This window comes from Phalacrocorax carbo, chromosome 1 (genome assembly GCF_963921805.1).
Source record: "Phalacrocorax carbo chromosome 1, bPhaCar2.1, whole genome shotgun sequence".
Lineage (NCBI taxonomy): Eukaryota > Metazoa > Chordata > Aves > Suliformes > Phalacrocoracidae > Phalacrocorax > Phalacrocorax carbo.
Genome location: NC_087513.1, coordinates 42,954,367 through 42,974,417, shown reverse-complemented (window position 1 = coordinate 42,974,417; position 20,051 = coordinate 42,954,367). Strand labels below are relative to the sequence as shown.

The 20,051-nt window shown below is 43.1% G+C and overlaps 1 long non-coding RNA gene across 1 annotated transcript in view; it reads right to left on the bottom strand.

The window, feature by feature from the left end:
* The window catches only part of LOC135313109 (uncharacterized), a 48,737-nt gene extending 36,396 nt beyond the window's left edge, over positions 1-12,341 (bottom strand). The window contains exon 1 of the long non-coding RNA XR_010372701.1: positions 12,276-12,341. This is a non-coding gene — a long non-coding RNA (uncharacterized LOC135313109). The remainder of the gene's footprint in view (positions 1-12,275) is intronic.
* Between the last annotated feature and the right edge of the window lie 7,710 nt (positions 12,342-20,051).

Sequence of the window (20,051 nt, the reverse complement as noted above, 5' to 3'; positions counted from 1 at the left end):
CATGTCCTCCATGACTTCCTAGGGCACTGACTTCCCCAGATCATTATGTAGAAAGACATTTCCTTTGTGCTCAGGCTCTTTCACCCAATTAAAAATGTCTATAATAAATGTTTTAATCTCCCATAGTATTTGTATATGTTGCCTGGTATACACAAAGCTTCTCACTGGGAATGGAAAGCATGGAAAATCCAATAACAAATACACTTGAAAGTCAAGATTGTTTGAAACTGACAGATTTCTTACCACAAATACTATTCTGTCAACAACCATACCTTTTGCCACCTTTAATTTGTCTCAGTCTATTGATTGTCCCTTGTGGGATGTTCCTGCGCTGCTCCTCTACGGTTACTGAAAGAGGAAGGATCACTTCTACCTGCAGCTGCAACCTTGCTGAAATTAATGACATGACCTGCCATCTGAAGTCATTAATGTAACATTATGGCTATAAAGTCTGGGCCAGCTCTGGCTTGCAGGCAGGTGTAGATGCCAAAGAATTTCATTAACATCAGTAACACTGGACTGATAGGAGCGGCCTCGGCAGAAACACTCTCCTTTCCCCACAGCTGAGGCACGAGCTGGTTTTATATACGCATTTGTGCTTGCTTAGACAGCCAGGAAGACTTTGGTCCTCAGATGTACTCCAGGTAGAGCAGGCAGAGCTATAGTTACCACATAGCTCTCTAATCAGTTTTCTCACCATTTTCTAGACTAATTAGCTGGACTGGTTTCCCCTTCCCAACCTAGGTGTCTGCTTCTGGCTGATGGCACATGGGGCTATCCATTTCCCTGTGTACAGGGGCTGTTGCACAAACCCACTTGAAACCTGCCAGTTTGCTTTGGCTTTCCTCTGGGAAGATGATCTATACTGGGAGTCAGAGGAAGCTATGAGTTACAGTCTGGAGCCTGTCCAGGGGTGGGTGTTAAGAGCTCGCTGACTTTCAGAGCTTTTCTGAAGAAGGCTTCATGCACTTACCCTGTAAACCCAGTGTCCACTTTTCATTTCCCAGACTGGATTGCTGAGGTGGGGCTGAGTAACTTCTGGCAGACCTAGGGTCAAATTCAGGCATGTATTGCAGCAGATACAAGACCTGCATGAACTTCAGCCGTGCCTCTGAAATAGGATAATACCTGTTGTCACAGGAGAGCTCTAGAGATAACTGTGCTGATATTTGTGAAGCACACTGATTTCCCAGTGACCCGTGCTTCAGAAGAGCACATGAGGAAGAAGTGATTATCTCCATTTCATGCAGCATGATGCTTAATCAGAGCGACACAGGGCCCCTACATGGCAGAGCTGGAAGAAGAGGATTGCTGAACAGCTGCCCGTCACAGAGCATCCTATGTACCAACTGAAGCAGGAGTTAAATGGGGAAAACACCGTATGTTATCATGCAATTAGCAAATGTATCATAATGCCTAGGCATAAGGGAGCTAAATTAAACTACGGATGCATAATCTAGCTTGCATGTAAGATCTCCATAAATACTGTATCCCTTCTATTGTTATCGGTGGATGCTCCAGGCAATAAACAATCCTGCGGTTAGATTTCCTTGTCTGTGCACATGGCTGCTAAATTCAGCATTTATTAATGGTGTCTGCGAGGGAGACCAGTGTTATTGATGAGAGTCTGTAGAAGGAACAGTTGCAGTATCTTAACTACCTTTCTGTAAATATAGCTGGGGAAAAAATTAACACTTAAAAATTGCTGTGCATGGGGAAGAATTCATAGTACTCTGCATGGCGCCTGAATAATTAGAAGGTAGGATAGTTTTGAACTGAATGACTCTATAGGGTGAATGAAGGCTGCTTCCCCATATTTACCTGCTATGAAGCTCAGTTTAGATAGTTGTAATTGCTTGTTTTGTAATGGCATTATGAAACTGAATTAATGGTGTGTACCATTTATCTTAATGCTCAATAAAGGTGTGCCAATGTTCCAGACTTAGGGAGAATATTGAGTGTGAAAGGTATATGTGAAAAGGGAAAGACTGATGCTCCCATTTTTCATTTTCGTTGTGGATGGACCTGAAAACAGTCACCCTGTTTCACAGTCTGCCTTGGAAGAACTGATTTACATTTCTGCTTTGCAGCATGTGCCTTCCCTGGGTGAATGCCATAAAGGCTATCGTCCGGCTCACTGGTCCTTGAAAACCAGCTTCCTCACTTCGAGTTTTGACAGGTCTACGGTCCACCAAGATAAAGCTTATTAATGTGGCAAGTTAGTGTGATGATAAGGGGTGTCGGGAGGAGGAGCAGATCCACCACGCACTGAAGGATGCTGCATGCTGCTAAAAATCACATCTGATTTACATTTTTATTTCTCACAGAAGTTTTAAAATGTAGACAGACTTGAGTTACCAAAGAAATACAATACCAACATCTGTACCTCTGCAGCGTATTCATGCTTACCAGCTGTGGGGTGACAGTCCCAGGCAGAAGGGTGGCCCGGGAGCCTGATCTAGATCGCATTCCTCCCAGCCAGGTGCTGGCTCATCATCCCTCCCACCAAGCCTTCTCTTGTTAACTACAGACACAAAATGCTGGCTTAGAGAAGCAACATTTTACACTACATCCTCAGAGATGAGGCTACAAGGAGCACAGGTGGGTCCAATTTTGCCATCTGTAAGTGGAGAAGGTAATTTGTTGCCACCCGCTGGTGCTGGGAGGTTCCATTCATTGCCATTTTGTGCTTTGCATGCAGAAGGCACCACACAAGTGCATGTTTGATACAGATATTTGCCAGAGGCTTACAAAGCTTCCCATATGGCATCTCCACACAGTGCTCATGAGCTGAGATTTTCTCTGCAAGGGACTGAAGTGATAAAATAGTGTCTCTGTCAAACTGGAAGCATCCGGGAAACAGCACTAATTCCTCAGAAATATTTTTAAAGGTTTTCTTTATTTTTTTAAGTATCTGGAAGCTTTCTGGCTTTCCAAATTTGTGTTCTAATTCTCATCCTAAATGCCTCCCACCCCATCCCTTTCGCTTCTTCTCCTACTGAGGAAATGGGAAACAGCTTTAGAAGGTTGAAGTGGAACAGCGCGCTTTAAAATGTGACATTTTTGAAATAACATTCCCATTTAAAGTTGCATGCCGAAAGTAATGCTTTCTTTCACTTCATGTCTCAACCTTAAAAACACTAATGTGGGCTTTTTCCCTAAATGTAGACAAGGAACGTTTTTGTCCTTTTCCTAGCTTTAGCAATTCCCTCTGTAAAGAGAAGAACAGGGTGCGGGGGGATGAACAGTGCCTAAGAAGGAGAGAACTTATCTCCTGCAACCCTCTCCCATCCCCTTCTTTGCCCTAACAACAAAAATCACTTGCTGATTTTTAAAAGCCACACTAAATTTGAACTAAGTCATGTTTATTTATGACTAAGAAGGATAATTTTCAGTCAAGCCTAATGGCATATTATACAGTGATACATAAGGTCCTTTTCTCACTGAGGGAGATACAAGCACTCCTCATCATGCTTTCATAGCTCATTAATTAATTTTAGGACATCTCCGGAAGGCAAAATATATGCATGGTGCTTCAGAAGGATGTAACATATGGGGATGTAACATAATCGGTCACAGTGAGTTGGGTGACTTGACTAAACCCAAGTCTGATACCCTTGTCTGACCTGAAGGTTAGCTGGTACCTCGATTCAACTCCTGCACTCACCAAACAAGCAACTGTAAATATAGTAAAAGAGAAAGGAAACATGGTTTAAGAGAGCTGTGCTTAGAGCTGTTTCTTGGTTTGCCTGTTGTACTTAAAATGGGACCTGTTTGGGACAAAACATTTTACCCCAAATGAAAGGTGGAAAACAAAACTAAATATCTCAAAAGGCTGAGAGCTGGTTTAATTCAAAACAAGATTATACTTAGGAAAAAACACCAAAACAAACACATAATATACCATTAAAGGTCACCTGATGGTTTTGACTAAATTCACAAAATATCTCAGTCATCTCCCCACTGCTGGTCAATCTATACCTTCATAACTGCTAGATGTCAGTGCCCCAAAGTTTAAAGAATATTTCTCCCCTCCACCTACAACTCTGTGAAGTGGAAGAAGCATTTATCCCACTGACGGAAGAAATATCAAGGCAGTGGGTTGTTCTTCTTCTTGTCTTCAAGAGCATGAAGGCAGCCTTACTTTGGGAGGAGGACAAAAAGTCTGCGTTAAAAAAGGGGGAATTGAGCCCAGCTATTCCCCTTCCTCTTCCCATACCTGCCAGACGCCAGACGAGCCCCACGTACGCTGCAGAGCCTGCTGGTGGGTGACAGGAGGCCTCTCATTGTAGGGCGCCTCCAACTTGCAGGCTGAACCCTGCGTCCCTGTGGGTGCTGTGGCTTGGCTGTGCCTTTCCCAGCACCCAAGGGTGGTACCACCAGCCCCGTCACTGCCCCTTTGGGGCCTGCTGCTTGTGAAATGCCAACAAGGATTAAACTGTTACCCAAGGCCACAAGACACTCTGCAGCTAATTTGGGGAGTTGTACCTACGTCCTTCAATGCCAGCAAGGCATCCTCCCCTTCTTTGCATGGCTCCAGCTTGAGAAAGGAGCCCCATATGGTTAAATGGATGTATAAAATGGTAGAGACTTATGGATTCAGAATTTCATCCAGGCTGTTATGGTGATTTAGAGTTGGGTCAGAACCAAACCCTTTGATCACACAAAGAGATTCGGGTGGCATTTGAAATCTGGATCCACTTTTGAAGTCTGCATCTTACTCATCTCTAGCTACAGACGTGGAGTTCTATGGTTTCATTTCTATTCCAGGGGGATATTTTCATGCATGCTTTGTAGCAGACAGAGGAGGTGGGGATCTCTATATGATTTAGATTCAAGGTAATGCATATATAACTACATCTCTATTTCTCTAGCACATAGCAAGATATAAATTTAACTTTATTCATTTGCTGCACTAGGAAACAATGCAGCTCCCTTGGCAACACACCAGCCACAGGCGGGAGTTAGGTAGAAGAAAGATTCAAAGCCAGTCTCCTAATTGACTTTTTGAAGTCATAAGCCATTTGTAGCTGTAGCAGTAACGACAATAAATAGATGGGTTTAGGGACAGTAGAGAAAAAAAAACAAACCAGCACGAATCTTTAACAGAATGCTGGAACACTTCACATATTTTCTGAAGATGTCCAAGCAGAAGCATTTCTTGGTTTGCTTTGGTAGACTGCTCTGCTAGTGAGACTGTTGAAAGCAAATTCCCAAACTTTTGATATTTCAAAAGGTAAGACGTCTGTTTGGTTTTTTTTTTAAATCCAGTAATTTAATCTCTGTAATACAGAAGATTATATTACCCTGGAAGAAAAGTAATTTATTTAGCTGGGAATAGATGACCTTGCTGAATATGATTCACTTATCTGTGGTTTTAGGTGAACAGCTTTTTTTAAATTGATCAGGAGCACAAGCTGTTCAGCTGGCTCTGGGAAAAAAAAGGGGTTTTTTTTCTGAAAAAAGGCAATGGCTGCTTCTTTTTGTGGAAAATGTGAAGTCTAACAGGTGTAAGACGGAACAAAATGAATGTGAAAGCAGGAACACATTTCCATATGCTATTTTGAGAGCTCTGGGAGGGACTGAATCAGTTTCCACATGGAAAGGCAGTGACACACACACCTGGTGTGATATTTCTGTTCTCCAACCAAGACACGCATCTTCCTGAGGGGCTACAGTGATACTGAACCACCTCTTGAATTCCTGGGGCAAAACACCAGGATGTATCTGGTCCAATTCATGTGGGCAGCAGTGCCAGCGTGCACAGTGCCAGAGCTCCCTCTTGGCTGCTCCCTCATCTCCGTGACCCAGGGGAGGTCTCTCTGACCAGATTTGTTCCTCCTCTAGCCACTGCTTTACCTGTCTGCTGAAACATCCATGTGCAAAGTCAGATTTATGGTCCTTTTGGGTTGCATCCACATATTTCTCAGCTGTGCCACAAGATCCTGCCTACTAGCTACTAGCTGAGACACCTGACTAAGCAGTGGATGCAAATTTACAGAAGACTCTGAGATGACTTAGGCAGAAAGCCAAACTTTAAGAAGGCCAGCTCTCACACTGAAGATCACTACTGCAGTGGAGGCACATGGTTTTTTACACCATGCATGGGGAGAGCCAGGCACCCAGGAGGACAGTGCTGAGAAGTCACCATACTGAGCATGGAGCTGTCATATCTAGCCAGGCAGAAATAAGAGGAGAAAAGTGGAACTGCAAAGCTTACTAACTTCTCATACTGCCATGACAATGACTCTCAGCTGTACACCTCCTCCTGGAGCTAAACCTTCCAGCCAGGCCAGTCACAGAGCAGTCACAGCTGTCCAAAAGAAGACATCATCTCATGCATTTGAGATGCCTTGGCATATCCAAGAAGGGGCTGGCAAAAAAAATCCAACCTGGAGGTCCAGGTTACTCTAGAGCATTGCAAATAGCACCAGATGTGTTCATTCAGGCAACCAAGGCTGCAAACCAACCAACAGTCCCCGCACTGGTCCTTCAGAAAAACCCCTGAGAAGCACACAGCTCATGGCCTCACGAGCCTAGCATGCCTTTCAGGACACTCTCAAAAGCTGAGGTTGTTCTTGCTTAGCTTTGCCCTTCAATGCTGAGTGAAGTGCTGTTGACCTACATTGATTATGGATTTAATCCCTCTGGAGACTGGGACATACATTTGGAGCTGGTATTACAATAAAAGCACCTTGCTGCAGTTAGATTTAAGCTAATTCTTCAGTGGCCAACACTGAATCAAAGCAAGCTCAGAACAAACTGCAGCAATTTTCACTCTATTCTTCTTGTGCCTACTCAGGCACAGCAGATAAAACAGCACTGTTAGCTGGACTGGTGTGAACCTGTTGTCAAAACAAGCATTACTGGACATACAAGCTTAGGTTACTCAATCCACGTGGATGACCAAATTCTGCTAGCTCCACATGAGAGAAATGTCACCAGTGTAAGCCTGGAATCGGAGAGTAAAACCCATCCTCTCTGTATCCAGCAACGCCCTGCACCCCAGAAGTCTCTGCCACAAAACCCGCTGGATTTACAAGGGTCAGCATGTTCTTCCAGGCCCCGAGGGTGCCATTAATAATACAGCTAAGCAAAGATGAGAGCTAGTTGTTGCTAAAAGGCATGATCCCACTTTCCCCTTCTTCCTTACACTTTCTACTTGGCAGAAGCTCTCGACTCACCACACCGTCTCTGGGCAGACAGGAGAGCACCAGTGCCAGGAAAGTGGTGTGAGCGCATGCTGAGTGCAGGAAGAGCCACTTCAGGGACAATTAGCTGTTAAATGAAGTTATCCACAGCATGAAATTGCATCCCCAGAAATGGCCTCGGGCCTCTTCCAGCACAACTTTCCTTTAACCAAAAACCTGGCAAAGTATCTCATCTCCCCCTTTTTATCCCAGCTGCTGGATGGAGGGTACCACAGGCCTTGCAGAACAAACAGCAGGTATCAAGTGTGATGTAGCTGAAGAGCGCTTGTTTGTGAAGGATTCAGGTGACGCTATTTATCACAGACATTTCTCACTCTCTGTTTGCACATCTTTTTAGCTTCCTCGACTTATTTGTGAAGGAATTCCAGAACAATCAGCAGAGGATGTAAAGCTGATAGCTTATCACCCAGGAATCATAAAGACTCATGCATCCTGACATATTTCAGGATAGAGGAGGAAAGTGATTTAGCCTTCTAGAGCGTGAATGCTAGTGCTTTACAGCTCACAGAAGCGAGCACATATAAAAGACTTCCACAGGCTGGTGAGTAATTCAGTGCTGACTTTTTCAGCTGTGTGGAAAACTACAAACACAGCAGCTCTGCCATATTTGTGAAATGTAAAATGAAAAGATATTGATGTCTGGTATCTGCAGCTGGGTTTGTTCTGCTATTTAGGTCCTGTTTCAAATGGGAAAAAAAATAGAATAGTATGTTAATGCTTACATAGACAGTATTCACATGTCAAGGCTTGGACTATCAGCATACGGAGCAATTCTGCCTCAGTTGTTGTGCTTCTGAAAATGTCCTACAGGAAAGGAGAGATGGCAAGGCTACACGTTCATGTTCATTAGCTTATAGATACTGGAATTCATCCTGGTTTTACCAATCTAAAAATAGTAACAAAAAAGTGATAACAAAGCAAAAATACATCTGTTCAGATTATGATTTTTAAGAGGATATTTGAAAAGTGATAATCTTTCTCACATTAACGCCTCTCTAGAGCTTCTAAATAAACTAATCAGGTTTCTAGGCCTTTATACTTTTCACCTAACACCTTTTGTCTCTGTTCACTTTTTTTTTCCTCTCTCTCTTTAGGTTGCACAGTTTATTAGTGGGTAAACTCAAACCATGTACAAATAATCAGTGAGACGAAGTCTGAAAATCCTCTATGCCCACAGTAGCCCTGAAACATTAACAAGCTGTTGTATTCCTTTCCCCAAATGTTGTAATACAGCTGATGTGTCAAAATAAAAATGTCATGTGCTGTGAAGGTAAAGACGTAAGAGAGGGCCAAGCATCTTCATACCCCCAAAAGGAATACAGTCCTCCATGCAGGGGCGCTCCCACAGATTTCAGTTGTATTTCTTCACCCAGCGCTTCCTGACATACAGCCTTACGTGCTCATACTCAGAACATCACCTCAAGGTCTTATTTGAAAGGTTGAGATCAGCAATTTGGGAGATAGCTCACCTTGACTTTAATTCAGTTTCACGTTTACATCATTTCACATGAAAACTTGGCTTTAAATTTCTTTTTTTCGACTCTGGAGGTTGCAGAAGTCTGGGAAGCAAAGCATTATATTACACTGCAGACAGAAATTTGCAGTTTTCACAGTAAACGAATATGATGAATTGATGCCTGTGACTGTGGAGCCAGCTCACAGAGACACCATGTCTTCTTGATAAAGGGTTTGCTAATACTATTTGCAAGGCAGAAGCTTGGTCATTAACCATAAGCTTGATACCTTACGTAGCCTTTTAGTCTCACATCAGGATAAAAACACCGGGGGGCTCAATTCTGTCCACTCTTGTCATTACAGGTAATTTTCAACACAACCACTCTGAAGTGCTAAGCAACTGTTCATTAGGAAGAACTAAACAAAGCTGTACCTTCAAACTATGGACATAGAGCCTTACAGCACAACCCAAATAGCTCCCTTAGGCAAGAGAGGTTTTTGCCAGCTCTGGCTTGGACCCACAGTAAAATTCCAGCTACTACATTTCCCAGTCAGTGACCAGTATCAGCTCTACACTGTGTGATTAGGAGTGTTGGACATACCAAAACTTGCCCCCATCCCTTGTGTTTTTGTTGTTGTTTTTTTTTAAGTGAGTAGGGGATTGATTTGGCCAAACACTTGATCTGGGTTTATATTTTCCCATGTGGAATTTGAGCTTCACTTTTAACACAATCCATGGTTATTGCTCATGGCTCAACACAGACTGACAAAGTCTAACAAACAACCTCTGCGTAAAACTCACAACTGAAATGTTCAGAGTGAAAGGGAGCGTGTAAGCCCGTGAAGCACACTAGCCTTCCTTTGAGACATGTTTTTCCCCATCTTCTCAAAACCCCGAGTCTACCTGTCCTTTTCTCTTCTCATAAAAGTATATCCCTTGCCAGACTGTTGCAAAATTATTCGACCTAAAAAGGAATGAAAGAAGTGGGATTTGTGAATGCTCAAGACTGCAAATAAACCAGCTGAATGTAGCACAAAATCTGTTGGGTTCCAAATATTTAATCTTCTTACCCTACTATTGTTTTAGAGGCCAATACTTATTTACTGCTTCCATGATACTACAATAATAACATCCACCCTAACTGAGAACCAACACATTTTGCTTTTAAAGGGGACAGTATCCTAAGAAGTGTCTGCAGGCAGATTTAAACCTCAAACCATTGCAAACATAAGGGAACATCATCACCTGCTGCTGCTGCCGCTGCTTTGGAGACTGCTCCTGGAGGAACTGCCTGCTGCCATCTATTGATGCACTGGAGGAAGGCACTGGACCAGCAAGTCCCTACTCAGGTGCCCCTCAGTGGACATTTTCCTTGCTTGGGTTAGAAATCCCATAGATCTGAGATGTGGTACTCTGAGAGAAAACCTTACTCGGTGGCTTAAGGGCAGCAGAATTAATTAACATAGCTCAAGCCAAGAGTTCACTGCAGCCAGACCTTAGCTACCTAGCCCAGCACAGCAGGGTTGAGAGAGAAGCAGGACTAAAAGCAGAGCTCACCGTCATAGCATGGGGTAAACTCCAGAGCTTTAAACACCATTAATATAATTATTGCATCCCCTTCCAGTGGAATTGGAAGCATTAAGATCCTGATTTTTAAGGGACTCACCTTATGGAGAGGTCATGGTATCTGTTCACTGCAGCTGCAACAAGAAATTGCATGAATTTGTGATCATCTGCTTCATCCAGGACCCACAACACTGAGGTCACTTGACCTGGGAAAAGGAGGGAGCCTCCTAGGCAATACTGGCAGCACACAAAGATGAGAGCAGCATCCCATGGGAGCAGAAAACCCCCATGACAGCTGCTCTGCGTGACACCACCGCAGCTGCAATCACTGCGGGGGGGAAGCTTTGCTACTAGAAGCAAGCAGAGTGGTTGTGAGGCAACCCTTCCTAAAGGCAGCTGCCTTTGCCACTCTGGTTCGGGAGCAGTTTTCTTCCAGGTAAAGAGAATTCAGTGCCTGCTGAGCCTGGTACTGGATGCCTCAGTCCTAAGCAGCTCAGCACCCTTGAGGTGATCCGCCCAGAGGCAATGCCCAGAGTGCCAGTCAGCTGAGATCCAAGACAGTCCCCTCCTGTATGCTCACCGTATACACTGGGAGAGCACAAAAAGGTCACGCTCACCAACTACATGCTGCAAAAATCAAAGGGGTCAAAAGAAAAAGAAGCCAGATCTGCCTCAGTGGTGGAGTTATAAGTATGGCTGTCACCTGGAAGGCCTCTAACCCTTGGGCTGAGTGTAAATGGTCGGGGTTTACTGGCCGTAAGCGACCGCATCTTTGCAAGCACAGGGCACGCCAAGATTTATTTGAGTTTCTTCAATGCTATGCAGCAAAGGGATGGGAAGGTTTCAGTCTGTGAATGGAGGCTAGAAAAATTACTGCTGATCATTGTAATAAAAGAAGCAAGTTTTAAAAGGGAGTCTTTACTCATGATCTGATCCTAGTTAACCCTGGTAAGAAGAATGATAGGAACACCTATGAGTTAGTCCCTGTAGGTAACAATAGCTTGGAGAGGAAGAAGACAGGCAACCAAAGAGCTGTTGGAAGGGATATTTTACTTACCATTGGCATCCTGCTGATTCACTGCTGCCGTGATTTTATTAAAACAAAAGAGCCCTCTTTCTTCCCTTCCCCATTATTCCGTTTGATACTGCTTTTATGTGCAGATTTGGACCCTGAAAGCAGAGAAATGCTGACCCCTAAGGTCCCCAGTGAAGACAAGACTTGGGTGGGTGTGGAGGGAGAATGTGGACTCACACCTAGTTTGCTTTGTAATATTTTAGTAAGGTGCCTTTTTTTTTTTTTTTAATTGGAAACTAGCACTTCCTGGCTATTGCCAGGGAATAGTTTTCATGAATGGTCTTGTATAGCTCACACAGGATAGCAGGGCAGCAGCAAATGACTCCCCTCTGTCCCCAGTTTCCATGCTATTTTGTGAAATAATCACAACGAAATTTTCATCCTTCTGAAACCTGGTCATTGTCTTTTGAGGTACACATGTCATATAAAAGGGCAGATGAAGCAGATGCATCAATAACGGAACATTCATGACTCTTGTTTTTTTATAATTTTAACACACCTGTAAGAAAGAGGCAACTGAAACTCTATCAAATAACAATTAAAAACCTGCACCCTCTTATTTGACAGGGAGTCCTAGACTTCACGTACACACTCTTTTTTACTTTGTGCTTCATCTGTTTCCATTAGATTGCCTTTGGGATGTGAACACAGAGAAAATAGGTTGGCAATCTGTCTGGAGAGACAAACTTGACAGGTTACCTAGGGAGGGTCCTGCACATTCTAAGTGTCTGCAAGTTTAGGCTCAGTAAAAAGATTTGTTTTACAGATCAATTTCTTGAAGGATGAATTCTGAATTACGGAACCAACCAAGGCTTTTTTTTTCTTATGATTTAGGACTAACCATTCAAAGATCTCATTCCATAACTTAGCTCTGCCAGCTGCTGCCTGGTGCACCGAGTGACCATTTATTTAGCATTTCATTTTGGATTCTGGTGCTGTGTTGATGTACGCTCAGTATGCCCCTCACCTCCACACAGACAGGTGTTGCACTGCCGGCTCCTTTGATCAGCATTGCATACAATTTGAAGAACTGCAAGGGAAAAACTGACATAGAGTCAATTTACAGCATGTACTACTTAGAAACACTTTCAGAAGCATGCCAGTGAGAAATACTGCTTTTGCCTCTCCTCTTTTGTTGACTTAGGTGGTTTCAGTTTGTTGTTCGAACAGTGTATGGAAAAGTCCACCATGAATAATTTGGTAACCATTTCATTTGAAGGAGAAAAGAATGGCCATGTAACTCCTAAGTTACACAGGCACACTTTACAAGTATTTAGAAAAGTTAGAAGTTAAACTTCAATTTGATGTTTCTTTTTTGTATGCTTTTGTGAATATTTATGAATTGCAGTTTCGTAATACCACATTCTTCTAGAGATTCTGTGAAATTTGAATGGCTAATGCACCACTGAGGCTCATAAATTGACTTTTAGGGCTCATGGCAGTAACAATTGTGGGTCCTTCAACTCATATTTTGTCTTAACTGTCAATCTTTCTCTTTCTCTCACAACATTCAGAAGCAGCAACATCTCTTTTTTTTTTCCAGACCTGAAACAGAGACAGAGGTGTGGAATGGTAAATAGCACACGAAAAGGCTATTCCAGGCCTCTAGTAATCTGATCATGTTCTCTGCTGCCCTATCTATTCCCTTGTGAGGTTTGGGCACGTTGTGTCTGCAGGTGGATCAGCAAGGACTCTTACATGTAGAACAACCTTCAGCAGAGGACTGGATCTCTGAAATGCTCTTACAGTTTCCTGCAAGGACACTGTACGTACGTCTGTATTACAGAATATTAGTTTGACGCACAATGCCAAAGGGGACAAAAAGCTCATGTCTGTAGATTTTACAAAAACACTTTGTAACTTAAATTTTAGTGCAAAGAGAGTAAGAGTGTGACTTCATTCCAAGATCCAGCCCAGAGACTTCATTAATGTGGTTAAGAGACTTGAGCATGGTTATGTCAAGCCCGAAACCAGAAAAATTAAACAAGCTGTGTTGCGGCGAGCAAGGAAATCTGGAAAGAAACATTTAAAATTTCTCTAATCATAATGACTTAGCACCTTCCACTAACAACCCCTTACACGCTGGCTGTATTAAAGGTCCTGGGAGCTGCCTGTGCACTCCCACTCCCAGCCAGTCACATTATCAGAGCAACACCATGGTGAGACAGAAAGTAGCAAAAGCCATTTAAAAGTGATAGATAAGATTAGATTGATTCTGAATGTTTCCACAAGTGAACCACTTGTTAAGCACTAAATAGAACTGTGTCTAACAAATGTTTCAGTAGGTGCCCTAGCCATCTGAGTCCTGTGCACACAACAGACACTGGTGACATTTAGGTTTAGTTTACACCCAAATAATGATGAGGGCTTCTGATAACTATCAGCCATTTTTAGACTCCATGAGGAAAATATATTTGCACCTTCTTTACATGCATCCTAGAGACAGTGTAAGGTGCTAGACTGGACTACCTGCCAGCTCAAGCATTGTCACCCTAAGACACAACATCAGACATTGCTTTGATTTAGCTTCCCCAAAAATGGACCTGAAACTTGCACTGGAGGGGTTCAAGAGGTAGGTCCTCACCCACTGAGATCCCTGGACTGCAACTATTTGCTGGCAGCCTCCTCCAGAACAGAGAACCTCAACTGACTGTCATATAGGTTAAAAACAGGATGGTTGTTAATTACGTTTGGTAACTATTAATTGAAAGTGGCTTATATGAGTACTCTAGAGGCTCACTAGTTCTTTAGCTATTCTCTGAACCATTCTGTCCCTTCTCCCACAAATAATTTGCCAGTGCAGAAGGCAACACTGAATGAAATACATTAACCACAGTTGTGATGAGGGAACTTCGCCGTCCTCTGGCCTCATCGTAGTATGAAGAACAATCCAGCATAGATATACACAGCAATTTTTATGGCTTGATCCGAGCTGTAAGAAGGATGAAAGGCACTTGGCAAGAACAAAAAAGAAAAAGTGTCTGGTATATAAGACCTTCCTCATATTTTTTTTCATCATTCAGATCAACTATTAGCACAGCACAGCACAGTTGTGTATGTGTCCTTTTTTAAAGCAAACAACCCTTCTATCGACACACAGGAGGCCAGAGTCAGGAATAACACAGCAATGTTGCCTTGAAATGGAAATCAGAGTATTGTCATAAATTTAACTGAGCCAAGCCTACTATCTGGACTTTCATCTCTAGTCCTGCTGATTGCTAATACGTGTATGTAGTGGGATATGACCAGGTTTACTGCAAGTGGAAAACGTGGTGTCATAAGTCCTAAATCATGGAGTTGAGGGCATCAGGTAAGAACATCTGGCTCCAACAAGGTTAAATTTCCTCCTTCCACCCAACTCTCAACAACTGGAAGGGGAAACAGAAAAATTACTACCTTAAAGTTTGTTTAAAAATATATTTTTTTTTCTCATTATGTTAAGCTAACCACGAGAGCAGTATTTACTTTACAGCTGTTTATTATCACAAAATACCAGCATGAACCATTCTTCATGGGAAGACTATTCAAGAGGCATCATATATCTGTTATAATCACTGTGATGAAGCTAAACCCCTGGACTTCCAGGCGTACTGAACTTCTCCTCGGTCCCCTGGTTCCATTACTGAAGTAAGAAATTTTAAGGCTGGTTGTAAAGGCTTGAGTAGGAGAGGCACTTTGAATATACTCTGTACCGTACTGTAGCGGGTTGACCTTGGCCAGATGCTGGGTGCCCACCAAGCTGCTCTATCACTCCCCTTCTCAGCAGGACAGAGGAGAGAAAATATAACAAAAGGCCTGTGGGTCAAGATAAGGAGAGGGAGACGTCGCTCACCAATTACCATCATGGGCAAAACAGACTCGACTTGGGGAAATTAGTTTCATTTATTGCCAATCAAAAGTCAAAGTAGGGTAATGAGAAATAAAACCAAATCTTAAAACACCTTTCCCCACCCCTCCCTTCTTCCCAGGCTCAACCTCACTCTCGATTTTCTTTACCTCCTCCCCACCCATGGCACAGGGGGACAGGGAATGGGGGTTGCGGTCCATATGTCACATGTTGTCTCTGCCGCTCCTTCCTGCTCAGGTGGAGGACTCCTCACACTGTTCCCCTGCTCCAGCATGGGTCCTTCCCACTGGAGACAGTCCTCCACCAACTGCTCCAATGTGAGTGGCTCCCACAGGCTGCAGTTCGTCACAAACTGCTCCAGTGTGGGTGCCTTCCATGGGGCGCAGTCCTTCAGGAACAGACTGCTCCAGTGTGGGTTCCCTTCTATGGGGTCACATGTCTTGCCAGCAAACCTGCTCCAGCCTGGGCTCCTCTCTCCATGGGGCCACAAGTCCTGCCAGGAGCCTGCTCCAGCATGGGCTTCCCATAGGGTCACAGTCTCCTTTGGGCACCCATCTGCTCTGGCATGGGGTCCTCCATGGGCTGCATGTGGATATCTGCTCCACCATTAACCTCCATGGGCTGCAGGGGTACAGCCTGCCTCACCATGGTCTTCACCATGGGCTGCAGGGGAATCTCTTCTCCTGAGCCTGAATCACCTCCTCCCGCTCCTTCTTCACTGACCTGGGTGTCTGCAGGGTTATTCTTCTCACATACTCTCATTCCTCTCATTGGCTGCAATTGCGCAGGTTTCTTTTTCTGTTCCTCTTTCTAAAATATGCTACCACCATCCCTGATGGGCTCAGCCTTGGACAGCGGTGGGTCTGTCTTGGAGCCGGCTGGCATTTTGCTCTATTGGACATAGGGGAAGCTTCTAGCAGCTTCTCACAGAAGCCACCCCTGTAGCCTCCTCCCTGGCTGCCAAAACTTTGCCATGCAAACCCAATACAAGTACACAAAAAAGGGCTGTAAGAACAGTGTTTAAAAACATGAGTTAAAACCTGTGAATAACCAGAAAAAGTAGAAAAGCGGAATGGTGTTCACCTGCCTCTACCTGGAGTAGAGACAATGTATAAACTTAATTTAATAGATCCAAACCATAGGTAACCTCTCTTTGTATATGAAAATTAAAAACTCCCTGATTTCTCTCCCCCAAACAAGAATCACTTTTTGTAAACATTGGCACACATTTTGCACAGTTTGAGCAGAATAATTATGGCACTTCTTCCACCTTGCTCATCATCAGTCTGTCCCCCTCCCTTTATAGTGAACTGTCAAAATAAGCATAAAAATAAGGAACAACAAATTAAATCACTACAGATATTAGTTAATTTGCTGTACTGTATACATTGTCTGCTATAAACTGTGATGTTTGATTCCTTTAAGCTAATGCATTTTTTGTTACATCCCCAGCCCCCCGTCCAACATTTTTTAGCAAACCCTTTCCCCAAACCTTCATTCTTCTTGACAAAATCTTATTGTTTTGCTACAGACTTCATGCACAATTTCAGCCTACTTTGAGGATCAGTTGGTCCCACCCATAGTCCCAGATGGTGGTATAAAACCCATGTTTTCCTACCTCAGACAAAGGTAGACAGCTTGACTTTGAAAAGCCTTGGACTCCCTATTCTCTCCTCACAACTCTAAACTTAAAATTGAAAGAGATGAAATAGATGAAACTACCTTTTCCATTTTTGTAAGCAAGTGATCTAGTGTACAGAAGGATAAATTTCAGAACGTATTCCAGGGAAAGAAAAAATACATTAAAAATATTGTGGATAAGCACCGTCTACAGAGTATCATGGAGCTATAGCTGTGTGATTAGTAACAAAATGCTATTGTTAAAGCAAGGACCTGTTGCCTAAAACCCTGCCATGCATGGACCCCCAGCACCTTCCAGTCAAGTCATACTGTCTCCACTTCTCTGTCCTTGCCTCTGACATTATCAGGCTCAAGCAGCACACCTCCTCCCTTACTCCAGAAGTAGCTGCCTGTTCATTCAGAGACCTTTAGGAGCCTTGCCCTTTCCACAGAGCTTGTCAAGCACCATCAGCCAGTAGCAGGTAAACTCCTCTGCTCACAGTTATCTCTGCTGCTAATCACACAGCATTATTCATGATGTTGACCTTGGTAGAATAAATTCTGTTAAAAATAAAGCAGTGGCAAGCATCCCACACCATTCCTCACTAAGTCTACTTCAAATTTCTCTGCAGACATCCATTTCATCTTCTTTGGTTCATATATATGTATACACAGGCCCAGTTATCTATCCGCTGAGATGATTCTGTCAAGTGCTGCTCATCCTCCTGTCTATTTTTGAGAGCAAACAAACAAAAACTCACTTCCCCTCTCCCTCAAAAAAGATAGAATGAAAAACAATGGAATGAATAAACTGCTATATGCTAACAGAGGATTAGAGGTGTTGCATTTTTATTTTCAGAAAAAAAAATGCTGTGACTTACTGGAAATTTTCTATTCTGAAGTAATTATTAAGCTAGTAATTTTTTTTCAATACTTCAGACAGGATAAAAAATAGCTCATGTAAAACATGGCAAATAGAGCTTATTGTACAATGAAAGAGGAGACTTTGAAGAAAATCATCGTTAGATTTAATCATTCAAAGCAAGATTAATAATACGCCATTGGCTGCTGAAACTAACTGAATAACAAATGGTAATTGGCAAGCAATCTTTCAGTATTATTCATCAATAACAACTCAGTTTTATAAGGCTCCCATGTACCTTTTGTCTGATTCTGAAAAGCTTCAGTGCCCAAAACAGTCTACAAAATTAAATGTTTGATCAAATTCCAATAAAAAGCTATGCCAGTGATTTCAGTAGGAACCTGATTGGATCACCTTTGTGCAGAAAGCACTTGAGCTGGTGTAGGACTGCTGTATTAATTGTTATAACTATTGACTGAGAAAGTAATTGGTGCTGAGGGCAATTAACATCTTACGGAGGTGACCTACATGTGAAGAATTATTGAAAAGTACAATAGAAACATACAGTTAGTTACAAGGTTTGGTGAAGGAAAAAATGCAGCAGTGATTTAAAAAAAAAAGCATTTAATGAAATACAATTCATTGTTTAATATTATTTTTATCAATTTTGGAATAGCCTGTTTTATAAAGTTCTTTAAATATCTCAGTGTTCTAAGAGAGGATGTCCATCTGCATAATCTAAAAATACACTCTAAGATAAAATGTCTTCTTTACATTTCTGCTCTGCTATTCATAGGCTATCTCCAGTAAGGAAAAAAATCACTCACAACCTATTGCTTCTCCATGATGGGGGAAGGAGCTGGCAATAAATACTGTCACAATGAGATCATCTGTCCTTTTAAATCCAAATTTACAGCTCACTTTCTGAGTGTAGGTATAACTAAAGATAGCACAGGTGCAAATGCAGCAACATACATGTCTGCAAGAAGAGTTTGCTAAGAGGAAAGGTGAAATGCTTGTAGAGTAAATCTTTACTCAGGAGTCTCATAGTTCATCAAGGTTCCCATTTAGTTACAGTGCCAATGTAACACTGCTCTTAAGAGCAGACTGGGATCTCCAGTAGCGTCTGAGAAAGATGTTCAGTCAGCACGACAATGCCATTCTTTACTCCTCAGTGGTGACTGTCAGCAAGACAGTGACTCATCTAGCACAGGCCAGGCAGACAGCAATTGCAGTGGCTTCACTAAAAAATACTGGTTTTGATGGAAAGTTGAGTTCTGTATTGTGTGGCCTCTAGCTCAAGTTAAGGTAAATGCTGAAGAAAATTTTGCAAACACACAAGGCCCTACTGATCTCCATTTGTTAAAGCTTTCCTGTCAGCCTGGATCCATAACTGCCTCTGAGACTCCTCTTCCTGCTCCCTGGAAGAAGCTCATCAGCTCTGATCCAGACACTTCACTCCTGACCCTATCCCCCACCAGCTGCTTTTCTTTCTGGTCAAACCTGGACTGGGTATTTCCTGCTCGCTCCCGAAGCTGGGGAGCTTTGCTCACCAGAAAATGGAGGAGTTCCTGGTGCCACACACCACTGAATATGATGGCTCAGGTAAGTGCTACAGCTTCTGACATAACTCATACCCTACAGAGCCTCCCACTAAAAGAGTCCCAATACCTCTCCACCATCACACTCTCCTGATGATAATTGAAACATCCTCAGTACAATTCACTTCTCTCAAGAGAGGCATCTAACATCCTAGGCTGTCCCAACCCACTTACAGCTGCCTCTCCATTAAAGTGAAAGTCTTCCAGAGGCCCTATTTCACAGCCGACAGCCCCATGTGCATCTCTTGGGTACCTTCTGCCTCTCAGAGGTCACTGGACACCTCTGTTCATGCAACTGAATTGGGCTGCCTGCCTCTATGCCTTATCCTCTCCCCCTCTACTTCTCACTGCCAGAAAATTATCTCCCATGGGATTTCTCCTGAGTGGGATTGGGTTCACCCTCTTGAGACTGGCTCTCCATCATTCTCTGAGCATCCCTTACCACTCAGCTGTGCAGCACAGTGCATGACAGGTGGGGCAGGTGGGAAAAGTTCAGTGCCAGTATCAGCAATAATCTGCTTTTACAAAAATGCAGCTCAGAAAGCCAACTGCAGCTCAGTAAATATTTTCTTCCTAACAGGGCCAGTTTGGGTTTCATTAAGTAAGGGATCCTTTTATGAGGATTGTACCCAGCAGAGGCAGAAGTTACATGAAGGAAGCAGATTTATCCCAAAGAGCCTAAATCCTGTAACAGATGGGTTGGCCATGCTTGTGTTCATGGAACTGGCTCCCCTCTTTGAGTCTGCATGACATTCATCAGCCTTTGGCATGTGCTGGTGAACGTCACGCAGACTCAAAGAGGGGAGCCAGTTC